Source organism: Misgurnus anguillicaudatus, chromosome 9, assembly GCF_027580225.2.
Source record: "Misgurnus anguillicaudatus chromosome 9, ASM2758022v2, whole genome shotgun sequence".
In the NCBI taxonomy this organism is placed as follows: domain Eukaryota; kingdom Metazoa; phylum Chordata; class Actinopteri; order Cypriniformes; family Cobitidae; genus Misgurnus; species Misgurnus anguillicaudatus.
This window is the reverse complement of record NC_073345.2, coordinates 5,987,053-6,009,974: the sequence shown is the minus strand read 5'-3', so window position 1 is coordinate 6,009,974 and position 22,922 is coordinate 5,987,053.

Below are 22,922 nucleotides of genomic sequence, written 5' to 3'. Positions count from 1 at the left end.
GACTGATCAAATAGACCCAGGGCAGTTCAAAGCCCATAGCATCATTCATTTGAAACACAAACACAGTCTCTGAAGTTTCTGATTTACCAACACATCGGTCCATCCCTCGATGGTGATACACTGGAGCACAGTCAGCATGGCAAACAGGAAGTTGTCAAAGTTCATGATGCCATTGTTGGGCCTGTGCCTACCATCCCTGCACACAGTGCCTTTAAGAGGACATTGACGGCCATGACCTGATAGAGCCCAGGGGGCGGGCTCCTCCTCTGCTAATGTACCTACCTGGAGAAACCACAACACACACAGAGAGAGGGGAAAAAACTTATGAAAAAGATTATCATACTGGAACTTTGGTATGTTGTAGAATGAATGTAGGAAAGGTAGGAATCGGTCGTGTGCCATTCAGATAGCAGGTCGCATGCATCTTCCCAATGAATAGCTTTAGGCCCATGATGGCATACATGATGATAATGACAAACAGAACGAGCAGAGCAATGTTAAGCAATGGAACCATGGCTTTAATGACTGAATTTAGCACCACCCGTAGACCTGCAAACACACAAACACAGGGGCAGTTGATATACATATTAACAAAATACCAGTCTTAGTTTGTGTTATTTTCAGCATCACGTTATGGCCAAATGCTGAAAAAATAGGTTAATATGTTGACACACTTAAGATGTTGAACTCCTGAGACAAGGCGGAGGGGCTGTAAAACTCTAAATGCTCTTAAAACCTTCACATCAAATCCGCCTGGCTTCCCACCGGACTGCCCTCTGACGTCTCGATTTTTGGTTATCAGCTCCAGCGCCACACTGAAAAGACTACAAACACACACAATATCATCAAAAAGTTTATTTCACTAATTCCATTCAAAAAGCGAAACTTGTATATTATATTAATTCATTACACACAGACTGATACATTTCAAATGTTTATCTTTCAATTTTGATGATTATAACTGACAACTAAGGAAAATCTCAAATTTAGTATCTCAGAAAATTTAAATATTACCCAAGACCAATACAAAGAAAGGATTTTTACTTAAACTGAAAAGTATAAGCATGTACAGCACTCAATACTTAGTTGGGGCTCATTGCCTGAATTACTGCAGCAATGTGGCGTGGCATGGAGTCGATCAGTCTGTGACACTGCTCGGGTGTTATGAGAGCCCAGGTTGCTCTGATAGAGGCCTTCAGATCTTCTGCATTGTTGGGTCTGGCATATCGCAACTTCCCCTTTACGTTAAGGTTAAGGTCAGGCGAGTTTGCTGGCCAACTAAGAACAGTGGCACTGTGTGCAGGTGCCAAGTCCTGTTGGAAAATTAAATCTGCATCTAAAGTTATGTTACCATAACTGGTATCAAACTCGTTCAATATTTATCCAAAGTATCCAAAGAAACATGCATTATACAGCTAAGCAAATTAGTGGCCGGGTAAAACAGTTTTCTGCTCGATCGACAACTTCACACATTGGCCATTTCAACTATAATAAGTTGGACTCAAATGTCAAAAGGGCCTCTCCCCAGCTCACGGCTCACAGCTCAACACAGCTTCCAGCTGGGACATGTCTCCCTCTCTTGGGATAATATTTGGGACTCTTCACTTTGGAAAATTTCAACCATCTCCGCAGATCAATTCGGTCAACAGAGCAACGCAACGGAACAACTTCAAGGACTCAGCCCGTGATTACGAACCCAGCGGAACCTCTCTTCCTCGCGCTCTACGCGCACACGCATCTGGATCTCGCACTACCTCACAAAAGCAAATACAAATATTGTTTATTCATTCTCTGATGCATAAGTTATTAGCCCTTTCAATTAAGGTGATTCTTAGAGATCCTGATGGTTTGTGCAGAAGTTAAGCCTATAATGATATCAGCCTTTTTACTCTTAATTTTCCATGCTTTCACTCTCTTTGTGTTTCATGTTTACTGTGTTTGTCCGTTTAGTTAGTTCTGTGCATTTTATATAGTAATTAATAAACCAGTTTTGCATTTCACAAGTAATTGTTTCTGTGATCAATGCTCATCGAAATTAATGTCATTTTATCTGCCTCGATCTTGTTACATGCTTTGAAGTAGTACTGTATATCAGTAAGAGAAGGTATTATCTAAAGACCACATAATTAACGTTCTTAGAGTTAATGCACAATTATGGGAATATTCGCTGGACGAATATTATTATCAATTCTGCTAAATCAGGTAAAATCTTATACATTTGTATAGTTAAAGTTAATTATACTTATTCCATTTGAGCTAATTCTGGGATTCCTTTAACATACAATAGGTGATTTAATAGTGTTTTAAAAACATTCCCCTTCCGCTAAATCGTTACATTACAAAGGTAAATTCTGATCTACTTGTATCAATTAGGGGTGGCACGGTTCATGAAAAAAATCCCAACCATTCGGTTCGCTTGTCTCGGTTTGGAGCGCGTCGCACGGTTCAACGGTTCATGGCATGCGCAATGTAACCTCATGCCCTGTATGTGACCTCAGATAGCGTCAGGAGGAGACCGCCTTCTCTCCGACCATTTATCTAATCTGAGGTACACTGTTTCACGTCTTTTCTGCAAACACACGAACAGCGCTATTTTTAGCCTTTCATTGATAAAACGAAAGCGTAGTTTCATCTTATTTCATAAATTGCCCCTCAAAGTAATCAGGACAGAAGTGGTCAAAAGTGGACAAAAGAGACGGATTTAAATATTACAGGTGTAAACGTTATGTTTCTCTCTCGTCCACATCTCTCTGCAGTATTTAAGCAGCCTCTCAGTGATTAATCTAAGAGCTACACTGAAGTTGGCATTTTGATAAATGCAAGTTATCTTTGTGTGCTAAAAAAGCACATAAGTTCATGTAGATGACAATACACATTCTCTTTTTTGCCAAATAAATGAAAAGCATGTTGAAATCGTCTGTCTTCACTCTTGCTGTATCAAAATCTCACCTGGCTTTCCTCAGGGATGGTCCCAATAATGTGCTTAAAGTGCCCATATTATGACTGCTTTTCCACAAGTTAAATAGGTGTATGAGTTCCATAAAGGATGTTTCAAAAGTTGTTTGCTCGAAATAGCTTGTAGGAAAAGATTGTTACCCATCTCTAGTAGCCTCTGTTTCAGGGCTTTTCAGATTGTGCCGTTTTGAGCTAGTCATTACATATTTATGAGCTGCTGCTCCTTTGATCACGCCCCACTACTAACGTCATGTGCGCGTGCATAGTGATATCGTGAGCAGTACAGACCATATTGTGTTATTATTTTATATATTATTATTATTATTATTAACGGTTTATGTTGCCAACAGACAAATCATGCAGAAAAGTATCACTAATAAGTACACTACAGGAGAAGAAACTCATGACACACAATGATTCCAGAGTAAATTGTGATGTAGCAGTTTCAACAATAAACTCGTTTTCCCTGGACAATACTAACATATTCCCGTTATAAAACATTTTCAAACGCATTTTTGCAAATTACAGAAATTAAGACCCGGCGGGGGATGTATACTGCTTGTGGACCACGTGCTAATTGCTAGAAGCTAGCGGGAGGTCCGGACCGTAAAGTTATAAGAGGCTCGGGGGTTAGCCTCGTCAAAAAAGCCGGGGCGGTAAGGCCCGGTCTCGGTTAGTTTGGCAAAAAACTTTTAGTTTGGCAAAGCACTATTACTTAGTTCTTGTAGAATTGTAAAATAAAGCCGTTAAATATTTTTTTTAACTTTCGAAACCACGCTGTAAACTATCTAGCCTGCAAAAATATCTATATAGCCTACGGTTTACAACCAATTTTAACATCACTATACATTTAAAAGGTATAATTTACGGAATTAGCATCAATGTATGATCTCTGTTTTGCGATACAGATGCTCTAGCATCATAAATGTAGTATTTTGTGACAGAAGATGACAACATGCAAAATATAACGTGACTTCTTACCTTTTGTGTTGATACAACGATCGCAAATCGAATCCAGTCTGTTTCAGATGTGTGAATGACAGTGGCGGTTCTACACGGAGGCCAAGGGTGGCCCGTGCCTCTGTAGACAAGTCCCTGGCCACCCCTGTGGCCACCCCGTGCTGACCAAATAAAAAAGTATACATTTATTTTAATTTAACATTTTACACGCGAGTGCCAAAAGCGGAACTAATCCGACGCATAACGTTCTAAACGGGCAAATTAGAGCGGCGCACCCAACCACTGTAGCTGGCTGCGGGTGCTGGGTGCTGCTCAGCGAGTGTCTCAATTCGTTCCCAATTTTCCGATGTTGAGAATGTGTATGCAGGTTTGGGCACTGGTAAGGACTCTAGCTCACTTCACATTGGGACACTGTTTATTTGTCTCCTGTGACGTGGCTGCTTAAGCGCGGTGATCATTCACAGCTGTTACTCATCAACAACTGGCAAAACCAACATCTCGCTAACTTTTTAAAGTTTACACATTGTAAAAAGCGCTGTAATTATGCTCTTACATATACGTGCATAAAATTGGAGGAATATAATTAAATGTGTCATATAAAAATGTTTACAATTTAAAATAAATATTATTTTAAATACTGATTAGATTGTGGTCCCTAACTGTCTAGCAATGTGTGTTTATATGTAAACTAAAACAACGTTTGTCTTTATAAAAGTTTGCATTTAATAAAGTTTATTGAGTAGGCTCGCATGATTTTCGGTTGGTGGGCTTTAGAAAAGAGCCAAGCTCCCCTTTTGCACCTGCACTCACTCTTGTATTAAATAAAGATTTATATGATTGTAAAGTAAGATAAAGTTTATGGGGCAGTTTCCCGGAAAGAGATTAGACTAGTCCTAGACTAAAATAAATATAAGAGCTGTCCAAACTGAAAACAACTTGCAATGCCATATTTTAAAATACACCAGTGCCCTTTGTTTTGCTTCAAAATGCACACAAGTAATGTATTTAGTAAGGCATGTTTGTTAAAACTAGTTATATTTCCTAATTAAACTAAGGCCTAGTCCTGTCTTAAACTAATTCCTGTAACCACCCCTATAATCTTTAAATATAATTTCTTGCCGTTTTATTATGTGCCCCTCTGGTAAAACACTGGCCCCTCCTTGGCCCCCCTAGTGAAATTTGTCTAGAACCGCCACTGGTGAATGATCCATGAAAGTCCAATAAAATACATCCAATGACCATTTTTGTCCACAAATGCGTATAATCCGTGAAATATAGATACATAGTCTGTTGTTTACATCAGATTTCGCATGAAGGTCTTATCGCCTACAAACTGATGACTATTTGCGTCGTAACACACTGTATATAAGGTTACTCCGGGTTCCAATAACCACGCGTTAAAACTTTGTTTTTAAAAGTAGGCGGGAGTATAATCCATAATATCCAAATAGCGCTGTTATTTCAGTGAGACATGATAACAGCAGGGTATCAGCGAAGTGACTGACTGCTCTGTGCTCTCTCTAGCTCCCTGGTGGGTGGAGACCTGCGAGTGGGTGGTGGGCGGGAAAATTAAAACTGAATGTGACGAAACTGCTAGTTACATAACAACGGAGCTGAGTTTGAACTCGCGCAATCTGAGACTAAAGGCAGATGACATTCAGAAACCTGTATCTCACTCAAAACAGCATGGATGAATTTTTTTCCAAGTTTGTAAGTGTGTGGAAGCATCAGACACAAAATAACCCCCCAAAACCCAGAAAAAGTGAGTTTTTCATAATATGGGCACTTTAAAGTCAAATTCAGTTTGTGCATGATTACATAATATAACTTTTTGAATGATGTATCCTAAATTATGGATAATTAATACGTTAATAAAATAATACATTTCTGGAGTGTTAATTAAAAGAAAAAATAACAAGAACCGTACTGAACCGAGAATCGTGACCATAAAACCGTGATACGAACCGAACCGAGGGTTTTGTGAACCGTGCCACCCCTAGTATCAATGTTGCGCTGTTGCGTGCTGGCACATGCAATTTAGCTGAAGGGTTATTCGGTCTGTGTGTCATTTAAGATTATATTTAGGAGTTCAAAGTAACCATTAAACAGATTTTTTTAACAGGTATGCCTTTTAAAATGTATTTGAAACAGGATGGTTATCTTGTCAAAAGTTGAGCTACAAAACAGGTATGCAGTTTCTTTCAATTTTAGCGATGACAAAAAATATCTGTACCAAACCTATATTTGACATGATTGTCTCTTATTTAATATGGTCAGTGTTCACTTTCAAATGGTAGAAAGAGATACTTGAAACAAATGATATAGGAATATCAGATGTTTTTGTACCTAAAGTGAAGAGACGATTAAAGTCAAAGCAAGCAAGCATTTCTGTGCAACAAAAGTGTAGTGTCTATAAAATCATTCATTTCAGTATTTTTCTTGTTATAAATAAATGTTTAAGGAATTGTACATAGTTTAGTTTTTATCATTTACAGTAATAACCACAAATGATATGTAATTTGTCTTTTATCATATACTTTGACAGCTAAATCCCAAAATTATATAAGATCGCTGAACTTAGCCGAGACTTCCCAAACAGGATCACATGTAATTTTTTTAGGTTAAGTTATCAAAAATGCGTTTTGTTAATTTTTTGTGTGATGTTCTGAACATCGTGGCTTTAAACTGTTATGAGGACTCATTTAACGGATGTTTATACTGTCTTTCATTTTAACTTGAAAAAAGATAAAAAAAGCATCTTTTTTGTCTTCTTCACTTGAAAGGTAGTTTTGGTCAGTTTATTAAAGTTGTTTCAGTTTCCTGCACTCAACTTAAACACCACTTATAGGCCTAACACATTAACGTCTTATTTAGTCAAACCTCATATTTTGAAATGATTAATAAATTAGTTTCCAGTCTTTATACAAAAATATTTTGGTATTACATAAATCATACAGTTGTGTGTAAATGTTGTAATGTGTTGCCATTTTGGGTTTGCTGCTATGTCATGGTGGGGACCGCTCATAAGACCTGATTCAATTCGAGCACTGGTCACATCACTAAGCCCCACTAAAGCCCCACTTGTGGCAGAAAGGGGCCGATGGCTGATGAGTTCGTCTTTGAATAGAAGTGGAAAGAAAACTGAATGTGTTGTGTAAAAAGATGAGTTAAGTCAAAACAAACAATGCTAATTTCTATTTTAGAAAAGCTCATACTCAACTCATGAGGCTGTGGTTAATGGGTCTCATTTTGACGTTAGCTTTAAACGTTAGCCCCTGGAGCTGAAAACGATTGAGACAAACATGTGTGACTAGCATGTGTGTGTATATTTGCTTGTGAGAAACTGTAACGTTGGTTAATGTGTGACGTGTGTGTGTGCGCACGCTTTTGCGTAGACTACTTCTGTTTTGATTATGTAGACTTTTCTGTAGACTCTTTTACAAACAGTCAAGTCACTCACTCAGAGGTTAGTAAAATAAATATCTTGTAAATTCAAATCAGAGCATTTTATTTTCCATGTCTGGAATGGATGTATTCTTGAGTCTATAAGTTAACAATAATATAACAAAATAACTTTGTTTAAAATCGGTTTGGATAAAAGAAAACGTAGGTTTCGTGTATACTACCACTACTACATTAAACAGAAATTGCACTGGGTTAAACAAAATTTTATTATTAAAAGAGACTAAAATACAATTTTCATTGACTAAAACTAGACTAAAATAGTCATACACTCTCAGAAATAAAGGTACAAAAGTTGTCACCCAAAGAGTGCATATTAGTACTTTGAACTGCCAAAACGTACCTTTAAAAGGTACATATTTGTACCTAAATGGTACATATTAGGACCTTTTTTAAAGGGTACTGCCCCAGTGACAGCTTCATACCTTTATTTTTGACAGTGTAGATAATTCTGACTAAATGCTCAGACTCTGTAGACTAAGAGTACGAATGTGACTATAATAAAAACTAAAAAAGACAGCTTGACACAAAGACTAGACTAAAACTAAAATAGGCCACCAAACACACTATACAAAAGTTAACCCAAAACTGACTTGTAAATTACAATCATAAAATAAATGAGCAAACTTCATCAATATCAGGATATTTTGAGATGGAAGAGTTGACATGTAGATTGTGGAGAATTTTAAAATTAGTTTCTTTAACTTTTTTGGATATGTATATAATTGACATGGTAAAAGCCAGGCTTTTCTCCAATTTACATTTGAGACAAATACATTTATTATATGTTATATGTAACCATGGTTCCCTGAGAAAAGGAATGAGAGACTGCATTATGAAATAACACTTGGAAAAAGCCAAAAGTGTGCACTTCTGAAATCTTTGTACAACTATTCCAAGTCCTTATAAAAGCGCAGCAGAACCAGCAGGTATAAAAGGTGTGTAAGCAGTGCATCCCAGTTTCGAAAAATTATGCAAAAGCTACAGGCACATGTAGTTAAGGAAAAGAGATGCAGCGTCTCATTCCCTTTCTCAGGGAACCATGGTTACACATTGGGAACAACAATTTCCAGTAGCACCTCAGTTTTGGGTTATCATTAATATCAGTTTCATATAAACTTTTATGATCTGACAGGGGGCATTATGAGAAAATTACTTTAAATATTTAAGGATAGATAAAATGAAAGGGGTCAATTTATGATCTAAATTATAAATTTCTGTTGGACCAGGTAAAGTCAAGTAGTGGAATTAAAGAATCACCATTAAAAGGATGTCAGGGTACCAAAAATCTAGTAGTTGTTACAAATACTACAAAAAAATACACTGTACTTGGTACTAAAGTCAGTACCACAGTGAGTAAAAAACAACAATTATGCTCAAACTATAAAATGTCAATATTATAGAAAACACAAAATGATGCGTCTTTAACAAGCTTCTGTTTAAATTGGCTGTGTTAATGTGTGTAGATTAATGGCTGATAATGGCAAAAAGAGAGTGAATAGGAGAGAGATTTTATCTATCAAACATACTGTTTGACAATGAATAATAAATCAGTGTAGGCAACAGGTGCTAAGGTGCACTCAAATGATCACACGCGTATTGTGAATGCAAGCGTTAGTAATGTCATGTTTATAAAAAGGTTGGTATCGAATTTTTACCGAAGTATCAGTTCTCGTGACATCCCTAATCGCCATGCATCAGTCAGGTCTGCACAATTAAAAAAGTTTTTTACCTATTGTCAGGTCTAGGGGGAATACCATCCAAGGGATCAATTAATTCATTTAACCTTTATGGGTTGTTGGAGACGTTTTTATCCACTATGGGTTTTTTTTTATCTTAATTTGGCCACAACTCTGTTTCAGGAAATGAAATGATTTGAGACAAATCTTAAATTTACATTTTTGGAAAATACCTTGAAATTTCAAAAATTCAATACACCGTGGGCAAATTTACTACCAATTCGTGATGCGCCCTTAGGCATGAGGTGGTTTGGCAACAGCTGATCTGTGACTGGAAACTGATAGTGAAAATGGATCTCATCTGACAAGGAGGAAAGAAGAGTATAAGGTAGTAATGAAACTTGTAAACAGATCTTTTAAGTATTATTAACCCACTTAAGTTATCTAAAACAATAAAGGAAGTAATAGAACTGGTTGAAAGTGTTAAGTTGAGAGATGGTAGATTGCTAATATATTGTAAAGACAGTATGCAACAAAAAAGGGCTGTAGGAGTTAAGTCGATCATGGTGAAAAGTGTGATTTGTTCAGTTCAAGAAGAAAATATATGGGTTAAAGGGTAATAACAGGGATCCCCACAGAGGTTACAGATGAAAACATTAAAAAAGGTCTTACGAGAGCCGCAGTGATTGATGAAAAGAAAGACTAAAATGCAATAGAAACAATGTAAGGGGAAACATCCTCTCAATGATAGTTTTGATAAGGAAAAGCTGCCAAGTAAAGTCATGTTGGGATATATCAGTTTCTCAGTAAGGCTCTATGTACCCCACCTCTAAGATGTTTTAAATGCCAAAAGTTTGGTCATGTACAGTAGCAGCTGTATGCAGAGATAAAATGATCTGTGTGAGATGCGGTAGAGAGCATAAGTATGGAAAATGCGGGCAAGAAGTTAATCCAAAGTGTCGTAATTGTGGAGCAGTGCGGGATATAAAAGTTGCAAGGCGAGAAGACATGCGGCGTAAGTTCAAAATGGCACTTTTATACATTGAGGCTCTAAAAAAAGTAGGACAGAATTTGGAATCAGGAAACAAAAGTAAAGAAATCATTAAACGAAAGACAGAAACGCAAAGGAAAATGAAAAAGAGAAAAGTTGAGATTTTTATTTTTATGGCTGAATTTTATGAACTTATCACAAACTGAAAGCTGGACAGAAAGAATCAAAATGATTATCAAAGCAGCGAAAAAGTATCTAGAGATAGAAGGTATTTCGGTAGATATGATTGAGAAATTAAAGATGCAAACAACATACACTCAGCCAGGATGTGGTGGTACATGCAAGAAGCTTAATAGCTAATGTGCAAGAGTTTAAAAAGTTCATTTCTGATTTAGAAAATAAACCGGATATAATTTGTGTTCAAGAAACATGGCTCAAACCCTTAACTAAATTATGTATTACAAGGATATGTGGTAATTCAGAAAGATAGGAAACAAGGTAATTGAGGTGGGATAGCTACATTTGTAAAATATGGTGTGGGATATAGGAATGTTGAAGAGAGTGTAGACAAAGAGGTGGAAGTGGTGGAAGTTTGTTGAATCCAATAAATTGTGGGAATTGTCCGCACACTGAAATTCAATCAGACCAAAAGAGATCTATCAAAAATATTTGTATTATTTCATATACAAAACATAAAAATGACAACAGTGCAAAGTGTATAAAAACAGACCAGAGAGCAGAAAGTTTGGGAGGTGAATCAAAGTACTAAAATAATACATTTTTGTAATCCATGTGAAAAGTTAGGTAAGGAGGTATTGGAAAGTATAAGAGGTAACACAAATTGAATGCCTATAATACAATATGGTGTAGTATTAAAACAGATTACAATGGGCAGATTGTGGAAGTAATGTTAGATTTGATTAGAGACGGCTAGTATCTGTTAATTGATGTTGTACAAGAATAGATGTATCACATGGATGTAAGTCAGTTTTAGATATTACCCTTGAGTCAGAAAATGTAGCTATCGTACATGGTGTAAATTCGGTATGGACATTACCCAAACCTTGGTGTAGACAATTCAAAGATGGAAATTTAAGGCAGCCAACTGGGAACATTTTACAGAATTCATAACGTGTGAAATGATACAATATGTTGATGGCATTGAAGAGTTAAGAAAATAAGTGTTAAGAAATATGGCAGAGAAAATAGCAACAATAAACTATAAATAGCAAGAAAGCAGTACCATGGTGTAATGAGGAATGTAGTAAAGCAATGAAGCGAGACAGAAAATCTGTATTGTTCTGCGAGTACATTAAGAAAGCACATGCATTAGTGAGGAGTACGAAAAACAAAAAGAAATTACTGGAGAGAATTTTGTAATAGAATTGGGGAAGATATTGAAATCAATAAAATTTGGAATAGGATTAGGAAGATGGGAGGGATTCAGAGAAATAGCAATATACCAGTTTTATTAAATCATGGAAAATGGCAATAAAGGATTGTGATAAAGCAGAGATGTTTGTGGAAACTTACATAAAGGTGCACAGCAATGAAAATATGTCAGAATATGAGGAAGTTTAGGGAACAGAAAGTTAGGAGTATGCTCACAAATAAGCCAAGAAGAATCCATCAGGAAGTATGCTTGACGCAGAGTTTAATTTGTATGAGTTAAAGAAAGTGCTTATGGGGGGTCAAGCATACATCTCCAGGCAAGTATGACATATGCTTTGAGATGATTATGCACTTATCAGATTTAACATTAAGTATGATTTCAAGACTAACAAAATATGGGAAACTGAGAATTTACCTGCAGATTGGAAGCATGGGGTTGCAGTGCCAATAGCCAAACCAGGAAAAGACTGCTCTCTACCAATTAATTAAAGACCTATTGCACGGACATCAAATTTATGCAAAGTTATGGACAGATGGTTATGGATAAATTGACTTGTGTGATTGAAAGTATAAACATTTTTTAACATGTTATAGTGGATTTAGAAAAGGGAGAAGTACGATGGATTCAATACTTGAAAAGCTCAAATTAATAAGAGGTGCTAGTGGGAGTATTTTTTGATGTAGAAAAAGCCTACGATATGTTGTGGAAAGAGGGGCTCTGAATGAAATTGAAAAGATTAAGGATTGACGGAAGAATGTATAACTGGATTATGAGTTTGAGGAACGATTCAAGTAAGAGTAGGGAATGCTTTTTCTCAGATTCTTCCAATTGAGAATGGAATCCCCAGGGAAATGTGAGCAGTCCTATTCTTTCTCATTTAATGATTAATGACATCTATCATAACGTGGATACTGGAATAGGAAGGTCATTGTATGCAGATGATGGAAAAGGGGGTGAAATGTTCTATTTGTAAAAAAAATAAAATGCAACAGAAAACGTATTCAGAAACTGATAGAAAAATGCAAAAAAGAAGGTTCGAGCTGAGATTAACGTACTGGTATGGTATAAAGGGACATCTGGAAAACCTTCCAGATCCAGAGTACTTTTGAAAGACTGTTGGGAATATGAAGACGAAAAATAACAAGCTTTGGTTGGGTAGTAAGGAAGAAGGTGAATAACTTGGAGTTGAAAGATCATGAAATTGCTCCATTTGTTGCTTTACCAGCAATCCCCCCCTTGGTTGTTCCATACGCCTTCAAGTTTACAAATTCAAAAAATAATGAAAAACCCAGAGATTAACATACCAATAGTATTAGTAGTTTAACATTATATTACACAAAAGTATTATTCTGTATTGTATTTACAGATGATTCTAAGGATCAAGAGTCTGGAAGTACTGCAGCAGCAATATATATCCCTGCTTTTAAGACAAAAATTGAAAAAAGACTAACAGATCAAGTATCAGTTTTTGCCAATACATTTTTAGCTATCATACTACAGTGGATTGAAGTTCAACCAGAAAGAACGGTGATATGTAGTGATTCAATGGCTGCACTCACTAATCTAATAAGTGGTAAATCTGAACCAAGGAAACACTTAATTTTTGAAGTATTACAAAGTCTGTTGAGAATTAGGCAACTAAGGATAGATGAACATTTCCTTTGGGTACCTGCTCATGTGGGGGTGGAGGGAAACGAAGTAGTAGATTTGCTAACAAAGAAAGCATTAAATCATCCACAAACAGAAATGAAGATAGCTATAAGTAAAGTTGCATTCAAAAGTCTGATCTCATCTAAGGAAATAAATGGCAAAAAATTATGGAATAGTGGGTCTAGAAAGACTTCTTTCAGATATGTTGGAAATGAGAGGAAAAAATATGAAAATAGAAACAAGGATGTCATTGGCAGTAATGCACCTTTCTGTTGGTTCGCCAAACCGCCAAGAAGTAGAATGCTCCCTGCCAATGACTTCACACGGCCATCCATATTTCCACTATTATCCACCAGGTGGTGCTCTTACACTTATAAGCTCTTAAACTTATAAAACCCAGAAGCAATCACCAAACTAAAAATCAACAGTTTTGTTCAACGCTTTGAATCTGATTTCTAGCAAAAGTCTGTTACAAAAATGCAATTATCTCAGCTTTTTGCTCAAATGAAGGTAGCATAAAACCTTTTTGTTTAAAAGCAGAAGGTCTGTTCTTTCATTTGATATATTATGCTTATATATTTAGATAATTTTTTTGACAGGCATTTAACATTTCTGAAAATCAAAAAAATGCTAGCCTGACTACATCAGACTTCATACTTCCGCTCAATTTCATTTTGCTTCTGTACTTAGTCTGAAATATCTCCCATTATAACAGTTTCCTCCGACTCCAAAACGGCCGGCACAATAAGCAAACAGGGCGGGCTGAGAGCCGTGGCGTTAACATTAAGTGCCGAATGTAAGATTTCTAGTTTACAGCGGACATGGAGACACAGAATGCTATTCGCTCTATTGTGGAGAATTTTCATGACATTTGCCAACTGAAGCCCAAACAAGAAGAGTGTTTGTTAAACAGTATGAATGGAGATGATGTTGTTGCCCTACTCCCGACAGGTTTTGGGAAAAGTTTAATTTATCAACTATCGTCAATAAGAAACTGGGAAGGCCAAACGCCGGCAAGGTGATAGTTGTGATTATGTCCCCCTTGGTTGCTGTAATGGAGGATCAAGAGGCAGCAAAACTGTGTGTGCGGGAATTTCATTGTTCACAGTTAATGGTGGAGGACGCGTGGGCAATCATTCTTTGTTTACGTTCTTAACCAGAAAATAATGTAGGAAGATTTAATTTACTTTATGGTAAGGGCTGTCTGGTGGAAGGGTTTTTGAGTTTGGGAGGAGTGAGGGGGTTCCTACACTTAGACGTGAGTGGAAAGACACCGTAAGGATAGTGTTCAACTAGCTCTGGCCCTATTTACTTCACCTAATCTGCAAAAGTCGTTCACATCCATGTTCACTCCGGTATTTCACTTGATGGATTTGTTTTCGCATCATACGTGTGTTAACAGCGGAAATTCGATGTGACGAGTCGGTGCATAACCAAACGTATGTGATTGGCTTACGTTTACACCAATGATTTTAAACTTCAGACAAGCCCCCCCCTCACAAGAAGTTAAACGCTTATCAATTATGCCCAGATAGATTATTTCTCTGAAACGAAGCAACGTAGCAGAGGACGGTATTACCAGGGCTGCCACTAGCTGGCAACTTTTTAAAAACGCTGATGGGGAAAGAGTTAAGCATGCCTTCATTTATATCGTGCAACTGTTAAAGTGTGGATCAAATATGTTTGATAAATTTGTCTAATGTCAATTTATGAAATTAAACACTTCAGTCTTATCATATTTTCATTGCGTCTTTGCTCCGTCTGTGTTGCTTGGGAACTGCGCTTTGCAAACTTGATTCTAAGGAACTACTTGGTTAGGGGATAAAGTAATATTTGTACTAAAATAATTACTTATTTGCTGTGTCTATTTTATGAAACTCTGCTTTGTATCGCGCCTAACAACTCCCCTTAGCTGTTATAAAATGAACTGTAATTCACTGCTTATTGTCATATATATCATATAAAGATGGTAAAACTTTCAAACCCAGGCCCTACATTATGTTTGAGGCAGCTGGCATTGTTGCGGTGAAACCAGCTAATGTTATGCTATTCAATTGTTATTGAAATGCAAGTTAAGGGTTTTAAATGACTATTTTAGGCTTGCAACAATGTGAGTCAATTTAAACTAACTATTGCAATCAGAGTATGTGTGTGGTCGTGTGCGTGTTAATCAGTACACCTTAGCACCTGTAGCTTTCATTGATTTGTTAGTCATTGTAAAACAGTACGTATGTTTCATAAATAAAATCTCTGCTATTCTCTCTCTTTTTGCCAGTTTCAGAAGAGGATGTACACCAGAGAGTCAGGAAAAAAGTCAACAAACATAACATACCCAACCTAAAAAGCAGCTTGTAAGACACAAAAAAAAAATGTATTTTCTATAATGTTGAAATGTTTAAATAAAAAATTTATGTTTGGGTATAATTGCTAGCTTTTACACACTGTGGTACCGACTTTAATACAGAGTACCATGTAGTTTTTGTAGTATTGGTACCGACTACTAGATTTTTGGAACCGTGACATCCCTACATTCAAGTTGTTAAGAGATATGAAAAGAGTCAAGTTATCGGGGGCTAAGGCACGATCTTGTTTAAGTCATCAGGCCCAGGAAGTAAATTGTTGCCTACAATCCGTGTGTTTGTTGTAGTCCAAGAGATTTACGTTGGAGACAATAACTCGTGTCATCGTTTACTTTGGGGTTTGTACGTTTTGCATATCGTAAACATGTACTAAAACACACTTAAACGCGAAAAGGAAATAAAAAATCGTGAATCGGACCATAGGTGCTCTTTAAATTAAAGTAATAAACCAATGAGGTGAACTGATCACAGCATGGTACGGAGCATTTGTTGTGTGTAAATATGTTAATATTTTCCACCATTCCTTCTGTTCTTCACATTTACAATGCTATGAAATTAGCTGAAGTAGTACCTTAGAAGTAACTTCGATGAGGTATGTCATCTGTGCATTGTATACAAGTAAAAAAATTAGATATAGGCTACAGAAATCGTTTAATTAAGGGAATTACAAAATAACTTTGTATTAGAAAAGTATTTTTCTCTTGTTTTCAATACAAGTATCTAATACTTAAATCAGGAATCATGATTTACTGTGAAAAAAGGTGACGTGTTTAATATTTATTTCACCCGCTTTATACATACGCTGACATTGCAAAGGTGACATGAAAAAAATCTATTGGAATGGATTGGAACAGAACAGATGATGGACATACTACTTGCAAGTAAGTCTCACACTGGTGGTCAACAGGACTACTGTAAATACGTAAATGTTAAAACTACAAAATATTGCATCAAATACCGTTAATACAAATTGGTTCATGCTGACAGATTGACGACTGGTCCACCCAGTCAGAAGATACTTTTTTGTGGGAAAGCAAAAAAATCATGCACACATGATACTAATCGCTTTAATAATAATTGCTCAAATAAGCATAAATCATAATTAATTAATCATATCAATTAATCGCGATTAATCTATAGCAGAATAAAAGTTTTTGTTTACATCATATATGTGTGTGTACTGTGTATAATAACTTTGTATAGTTAAATGCACACACATGCATGTATATATTTAAGCAATGTTTACATATGTATATACATTTGTATATTTATGTATAATTCATATTATATATAAATATAAATACTTAGTATATAAATATATTTTTTTCTTAAAATTATACATGCATGTGTGCATATTTATATATACATAATTATTATACACAGTTCACACACATATATGATGTAAACAAAAACCTTTATTCTGCTATAGATTAATCGCGATTAATTGATATGCATCCCTACATGTAACATTTCTACACTGTAAAAAATTTAACTTTAACTGTAACTTACTGTAGAAGATAAAGTCTAAAAATGTTTCATGTTCATTTAACTTTGAACAAAATGTTGCCAGTAAATAACATAAATGTAAAATCTACAGTAAGTTACTGGCAGCTAGTTGCCAGTAATACCCAGTAATACTGTAATTTCTACAGAAATTTTTTACAGTGTACATAAAATATGGTCCCCTTAACATTCCCAGAATGTCCTGAATGTTCTGTGAAGGTCTTCCAAATAATGTCCTCCAACCCTTTAAAGAACTCCACATCATGATCGTCTCAGAACTTTCTGGGAATGTTACAAGGCAACATCCTTAACATCAGCGGGCTTGTTCTGAAAACATTTTGGGAACGTAAAATTTCTAGGGAAGTTGTATTTGTTTAATTGTTGTAGGGTTTTCAAAAAAATATTATGGAACCACAAACTAAAGTAAGGGGGAAATAAAGGGTTTTTATTACTGTAACGGCGCATGTATATCACTTTCATATGACAATGGCTTATTTATTTTGTTAACAATGAATAATGTTAATTCTCATCAAGATCTAAAGTTGAAGATTAAAGTAAGTTAATTATGGCAAAATTTCCTCAACACATCCATGAAGACTCAATACATTTTGCCATTTAAGTTTTGCCATTAAGATATTTTACTATTTAAAAGTTACACAAATCTTTTTTTATTTAAGGCTTAAATAACGAAATCATAAAGATTATATTAGTAAAACTCTGTAGAAGTGTGTGGCTTTTGCACTTTTAAAAGTTCACTTTTACTAAAAAGCCGCACCTCGACCAGGGAGAGCTTAATTACTTTAGGCCAATTTCACATCTTCCCTTTCTTTCTAAAATATAAGAAAAAGTAGTGGCAAGCCAATTATGCACATTATTAGTGAATTAAAGTATGTATGAAAGTTCCAATAAGGATTCAGGCCCCACCATAGCATAGACAGCACTGCTTAGAGTTACAAATTATGACCTTTTAACATCCGATCATGGTGAAATCTCAATTCTTATATTATCAGACCTTAGTGCAGCCTTTTGATACAACAGATCACGCAATCCTACTCAACAGACTAGAAAACTTTGTTGGCATCAATGGCCAGGCATTAGCCTGGTTCAGATCATATTTAACCAAGCGCTTTATGTAAGTGAGGAAAAGCTTGTCACTCTCAGGTTAAATACGATGTTCCGCAGGGATCAGTTCTGGCCCCTATCCTTTTCTCATGTGTTACCTCTAAGAGACATTTTCAGGAAACATTACATAAGTTTTCACTGCTATGCAGATGATACACAGCTTTACGTCTCGTATGGTGGTCCGATTAAAACTCAGTTTGAGTGCACTCAGTAGTGCATACATGGAGAGAAGAGTTTCAAAAAGCAAGCAAACAATCACAAAAAAAAACTACCACAGTATTCTTTTTCTAATACAAACATTTGTTTATGCCTTAAAGGCGGAGTCCACGATGTTTGAAAAACGCGTTGGAAAAGGAGACGGGCCGACTACCAAAACACACTTTTAGCCAATCAAATCAAATTAAATGCCGGGTTGCGTATTTGTGGGGCGGGTCTATCAACAGAAGGTCCCGATTCTATTGGGCTAGGGGCGTGTTTGTTCAGGTGATTTCAAATGTCAACATTGGCTTTCAAACATCATGGACTCCGCCTTTAAGTGTATTTTTAAGTTATCTTAAAGAGACTGTAACCTCAATTAACCTACTTAAGTCTGTCATTAATGTTAATCAAATAACCCAAGACAAAGAGAGACTGTAGACTGTAGTTTTAAAAATAATTAGATCTAATTTATACAATAAAAACAGTGTTATTATTCATTTGATTTGATTTCTGTACCTAATGCTAATTTTAGACCTTACTTAAATGTGCGGCTTTGTTCTTTTTTATAAATGTTTGTAATTTCTTTATTTGTTCTTATTAGATTTTTCCCACACTTTTTTGCTGATCCGAATATGATCTGATCTGTGCCTCAAAAACTGTAATATGATCCGAACCGGAGTTTTGTGATTGTCACAACCCTAATAATTAGCAAATAATGAAAAAAATATTTAAAAACAATTTTTGTTATTCTTTAAATTTTTTGTGCACTGTATGGGAACTTAATGTAATTGATGAACTTAATTACGTAATAACTTTATTACTTTAATTACCATGTTTGTTTACAGATATGATAACTTAAAGGGGACATTCCAAGAAAATCAGACTTTTTCCATGTTTAAGTGCTATAATCAAGTCCCCAGTGCTTCTACCAACCCAGAAAACATGAAAAATAGCAGCCCTTTAACTTTGTTTTGGTAAGGCTCTGTCGACAAGCATGTGAATAAATAGGTCATTCGAATTTCGCTCCCCCCATGACGTATTAAGGGGCTCTTATTATAAAGATACCGCCCCTTCAACTTCGCTATCCAACCATGAACAGCCTCACGAGTGCGATAGACAGAGAGAATGACTGACAGCGCGATGCGTTTGTATTCCCTCAAACACAAACAGTAGCCTACAATCTTATAACTTGTAGTTTTAATAATCTTTCTAAAGATTGAATTAAAGTTCTAAAGGATTAACGTTAGAGAGCGAGTGAGCGAACGAACGAGAGAGAGTGAGAGAGAGAGAGAGAGAGAGAGAGAGAGAGAGAGAGAGAGCAACGCGACGGTTCGCTTTCAAGTATTGTTTAATATGTTTCTCTGAAGTTTATATGAATGAACACGAGGATTAATGCACTGCACGAGAACAACGCGTATTCACTATCATACACAATAAGCATAAATATGTTGTTTAATGTTTCTCTGAAGTTTCATATGAATACGAGGAGTTACAAGATTGAGATTGAGAGACTGACAGGAACGCGAATGTGTTCAATATGTGTACACAATAAACTTAAACATGTCATTTGATCTGTTTCTCTAAAGTTTAAGCATTAAACGTGTTGTTTTATTACAGATCATATAAATGTGCTCGTGTGGTTTGGTCAAAAAGTAAACTTCTGAGTATTTGTGGAAGTGTAATTTATTGTAACATGCTGAAAATCATTGTGCCTGTTTAAAAGCAGCATGAGACCTAAAAGTCTTTATTTTTATTCCACAATGTTCCCCATCTGCTGATAAACATGTAATTAGTATGCATAAAACAGATGATTGACTTTTTAAACTTGTTCAAATAAAGCTTGACATCGCTCACTAACTTCTTTCGTGAGAGAATCTTCCTCGATACGGACTACCGGCACATCCGGGAACTTGACTGTAAATTTCGTCACCGCCCCTTTTTGGGGGATAAAAAAAGCAGCCCTTCCATTGGCTTCCATTCAAAATAGCGGAACAAAGCAACGTTTTTACACAGCCAGCAGGCGTAAATAACTTATGAAATCACTCAGATTAAACATGTTGAGTATTTATCTGTCCATCCTGCCTGCCATAGAGCCGAAAGATACATTAACACATTTAATTTGGTCAATATAAAAACATGTCCCTTTCATTCTCACAGCGTCAAGTTTGTGTAACAACGCCATCCAGTGATTGCTGGAAATATCGCTAAGCCAGTTAGTTGTATGACTCGACGGAAAAGTGCACTCATAACTCTAAATATAAAGACATAATAAATAAATACGAAGTAACTTTCAAATACGAAGTAAAATCATTCACTTGCTTCCCTGTCGACTCGATGAGGTACGAGTAAATGTCCGGGTAAGACACCTCTGGCCAATAGGGAGCGTTGTTACACAAATTGGATGCTGGGAGAATGAAAGAGACATGTTTTTATATTGACCAAATTAAATATGTTAATGTATCTTTCACGCTCTATGGCAGGCAGGGTGGACAGATAATTACTCAACATGTTTAATCTGAGTGATTTCATAAGTTATTTACACCTGCCGGCTGTGTACGTAGGTTGCTTTGTTCCGCTATTTTGAATGGAAGCCAATAGAAGGTCTAGTCTGATTTCCCCCAAAAGTGGGCGTGAACCTGTTCAGAGACATTCTATGACCACAGAAAGTTGTGGTTTAAAAGTACATATTTTTTATTTTTCTTGTCAAAAATGACAATTGTTTTGCTAGATAAGACCCTTATGCATCGTTTGGGATTGTTATAGTCCTTTGAAACTCCGTTGAAAAAAACTGTTAAGTGTTGAGTTAAGTATTAAATGTTGGGCTCTATTAAACTCCATTAAAATAAGAAAAATCCTGCAAAGTTTTCCTCAAAAAACATAATTTCTTCTCAACTGAACAAAGAAAGACATCAACATTTTGGATGACATGGTGGTGAGAATTATCTGGATTTTTCTTTTAAGAAAATGGACTAATCCTTTAAGTACAGCCACCGCATGTAGCTACCTTTCAACAAGACTTACCCCAAGTTACATTAACATTTACCAGATAAAAATTATTTTGCTAAAAACATCTTAATAAATGTCTGTGAATATGTAAGGGATCATCCACGGCTAGCCATGCATTAAAGGATTTTAATTCACGACCGTAGAGGCTAAGAACCACCCGACACGTAGTAGGCGAGAAACAGTATGTGACAAATGAAGCATGTCTGACTCCACAGTACGACAGGTACCTGGATGACCTACTACTTCCGGCTAGAATCTGAAGATTCTCTTACAGTTTGTAATGTAATATCAATGTACTTCAGCACTCTACATTGTTTTCTCATATACATTATACCATGTTATTTTGACTCTTTCTATAGTCAACTGATAGTGGAATTATCTACGTATGTGTGCATGGGATGGGGCCATACCAGGTAATCAACAAATGGTTAATTTGTAATTTTTTTTCACAAGCAGCACACAGAAACAACTTTCTCATGAAGTGACCAAAACTGTCAAGTGATAAACGAAGACGAAACTGAAATGCATTTTTATATTTTATTTAAGTTAAACGAAAGGCAACAAACATTCATTAAATAATTCCTCATAACATTGTAAAGCCACAATCTACAGAGCATCACACAAAGATATAACAAAAACATTTTGATAACTAAACCTAAAAAAAGACAAATGCGACGCTGCCTGGGATTTTATCTAATTTTACGAATTAGCGGGTCAAAGCGGTCATGACCAAAAAAAGACAAATGACATAATTTGTGATTGTTACTGTGAATGATAAAAACTAAGCTTTATATACAATTCCTTAAATGTTAATGTATAACAACATAAAAACTAAAATTCACAGTTTTCACAGAAATACCTGCTTGCTTACTTTGATCATCTCTGTATTCACTAGGTACAGAAACACCTGATGATTCTAATATAATTTGTTCCAGGAATCTCTTCTATCATTTAAAAGTGAACAACGACCATAATATTAAATCACAAGAGAGACAGTCATGTCAGGCATAAACGGGTTCAGTGCAGATATTTGTCGTGTCATCACTGAAATTTAAAGAAACGGCATACCTGTTTTGTAGTTTACATTTTGGCAAGATAACCACCCTGTTTTAAATACATTAAAACATGTGACAAATTTTTTTTATTTTATTTTTAGTTTGATCAACTTCTAAATATGATCTTAAATATGACACGCAGACCAGTGAACACCTATCGCATTCGGCAAACTTGCATGCACCACCATGCATCAAAAAAGCAATCCAAAATATACATCCAAACTTAAATTAGATCAGAATTTACGTTTATAATAAATGAAAAATGCAAACTCAAGGCTAGAACAATTAACAAGGTACAAAACAAATGTGCAAAATGCCTGAAGTGCCCAGAAACAAAACAAGCCAAATAGTTAAATAACCCGTGATTTATAAATAAAATAAATTGTTAAATTAACGATGGTTAGAATTGCCAGCTTTGTCTTTTTAAATGCTAAAACAAAGGGACCAGTGCTATGGAATGGTTAATTACCATGGAAACCTCTTACCATATGGACGTGTAGCCGTGTTACTGGGGGTTGTTGGATTTATTAACATTTAAAATATTTATTGAAAGCTAATACTTAACATTATTTGCGTAGCATTATCATA